This window comes from Mus pahari, chromosome X (assembly GCF_900095145.1).
Source record: "Mus pahari chromosome X, PAHARI_EIJ_v1.1, whole genome shotgun sequence".
NCBI classification, from domain to species: Eukaryota; Metazoa; Chordata; class Mammalia; order Rodentia; family Muridae; genus Mus; species Mus pahari.
Window position 1 is genome coordinate 81,986,911 of NC_034613.1, and position 2,744 is coordinate 81,989,654.

The 2,744-nt window shown below is 41.1% G+C and overlaps 1 pseudogene; it reads left to right on the plus strand.

The window, feature by feature from the left end:
- The window catches only part of LOC110314414, a 17,955-nt pseudogene that overhangs the window by 720 nt on the left and 14,491 nt on the right, over window positions 1-2,744 (plus strand).

Sequence of the window (2,744 nt, forward strand, 5' to 3'; positions counted from 1 at the left end):
CTTCTTCTTCTTCTTCTTCTTCTTCTTCTTCTTCTTCTTCTTCTTCTTCTTCTTCTTCTTCTTCTTCTTCTTTTTTGAGACAAGGCATCACATGTAGCTTTGGCCTGTCTGAAATACACTACGTATATACTACATAAACCAAGCTAGCTTGAACTCATAGAAATCCACCTGCCTCTATCTGTGTCTCCCTTGAAGGTATGTGCCACCAAGACAAGTAGATCTATTTTTAACTTCTTGAAAATTTCCCATATATTGGCTACACTGGGTTGCTATCCCATAGACAGTGAATGAATGTTCATCAGCATTTTCTGTCAGTTGTTTTCTTGATCTTAACCATTCTAACTGGGCTAAGAGAAATATCCAAGAGTCTCTAAGTTGCATTTTCTTGGTCCCAAGGATGTAAAACACCTTTAAAATTATTTCTTGGCTTAAGCATGAGCCTAGCAGAACACTGACCATCTGCCTCTCCACCCACATACGTATCAGCTATCAAGAAATCCAAGAATTTCAATCTCATCAAAAACCAAACAATAGATTCTACCAAGAGAAAAGCACTGTCTTTCTTATTATTGCTATCTCCAGTCTCTAGGAAAGTACTGCCTTCAGTGCACTAAATATTAGGTTAGTGGATGAAAGAAAAGACAGAGGCTTACATCTAACATACATACAACCAGAATTTCACGGAAGTTTTTCAGTCTACTTGGTCAAGAAAGAGGAAGTTCATATTCAGTAAACTAGACACAGGGAAGTACATTTCAGCACATCATCCATGATTTCAAAGCATTTAGGGAGCTGAAATCAAAGTAACTTTCCTGGTTTTATTTTTTACCTAGGTAACTAGTATCATCTTCCTAATTCTCTGTGGGGAGAGATTGGGGTCAAGTTCAGAGACATTTACTATCTAGAGATATTCAAAATACTAATCAAATTTAAAATGTTTGAAACATAATCTCAATTTTACCCTTTAATTTTCTGTTGGACTCACGAACAGGACACTCAGTCACTCTGGGTTTATTTCATTAGCAACTGAAGTAGAGAAAAAAATCAACATTAGGCTCCTACTACACCACATAAATGTTACAAAGACAAACACTGAGAAATATCTGTGGTGTACTGAGGAGTCCACCAAATTCCAATGGAAATTCGAACCTAATGCCATGGGGATATGGATAAGCCTGGTAAAACCCAGTAGGTCTAATGCTACGGTCTTACTCAGTAGGGGGAAGAGAATAATCACTGCGAAGTAGAGGAAGAGAGGGATCTTGGAGGGAGAAAGGAGGGGGAGTGAAAGGTGGGGCAGTTCAGATATGGAAGGAGATGGAGAAGAAGTACAGAGGGTCAGGAATTTGAGAGTAGGTGTGTAGCAGTGGGGGAGGGGGAGCTGGGGGGTAGTCACTAGAAAGTACCAGATGCCAGGGACCCAAGAGGTTCCCAGGACCCAACAGGGAGGACTTTAGCTGAAATATCCAACAAAGGGGAAAGAGAACCTGTAGAGACTATATCCAGTGGATAGGCGTGGCCCCCACTTGAGGGATGGGGCCCCCCACTTACCTCAAAAATATTAATCCAGAATTTCTCCTTTCAAATGAAAATGCAAGAAAAAAGAGTGGAGAAGAAACTGGAGGCAAAGCCATCCAGAGGCTGCCTCACCTAGGGATCTATCCCATTTGTAGACAACAAACCCAGACACTATTGCTGATGCCAAGACGTGCTTACTGATAGCTCAGTATAGTTGAACCCTGAGTGGCTCTGCCAGAGCTGGACCAATACAGATGTGGATATACACAGCCAAACATTGGACTGAGCACAGGGACTCCAATGGGGAAGTTAGGTCAAGCATTGTAGGAGCTGAAGGAGTTTGCAACCTCATAGAAAGAACAACAATATTGACCAACCAGACCCCCAAAGCTCCAATGGACTAAACCACCAACCAAAGAGTACACAGGGGATACCCATGGCTCCAGCTGGATATGTAGCAGAGGATAGCCTTATCTGGAATCACTGGGAGGGGACCCCCTTGGTCCTGTGGAGGCTTGATGACTCAGGATAGGGGAACGGTAGGATACTATGACAGGAGTGGGTGGGCGGGTGGGGGAGTACCCTCATAGAGACAGGGGGAGGGAAGAGGGGGATAAGGAGCTTGTGGAGGGGAAACTGGGAAGGGGAATAACATTTGAAATATAAATAAATAAAATAACCAATTAAAATGCAAAATAAAAAAACCAAAACTCATGGCTGTGGGAAGGGACTTGCAGGGAGTGGAGGAGTAGTTAATAGGGATGGGAAGGCGACTATCAATAGTTTTTAAAGAAAATGTCTTATGTATTCTTAAAAATTACTTTACTTATAAGATGAATCTTTTATCGATTCTTTAGAGGAATTAAGAATTTTTTTTGTCTCCCTCCAAGCCTTTCAGCTTGCATTTATTAGACAAAGGCATGTACATGTAATTTCATTAGAATAGTAACTGGTCATTGCCTTTCTGACAGAAGCAGATTATTCCCAACTTTCTATATCTAAGTCCAGCAACTACCCTCTATACTCTTCCCCACCCCACATCCTTTTCTGTCTTGTTAACTTAGATGTAAATTGTCTTTTGTTTTGCTAAACTTTTTCTTTAATAGTAGAAGAAAGAAAACTTAGAGTATCTCCAGATAGAGGACCCCTGTTTAGAAGTAATGGTTAAATTTATAGTTGACTTGGCTATTGATGAGTGTGTGTGTGTGTGTGTGTGTGTGTGTGTG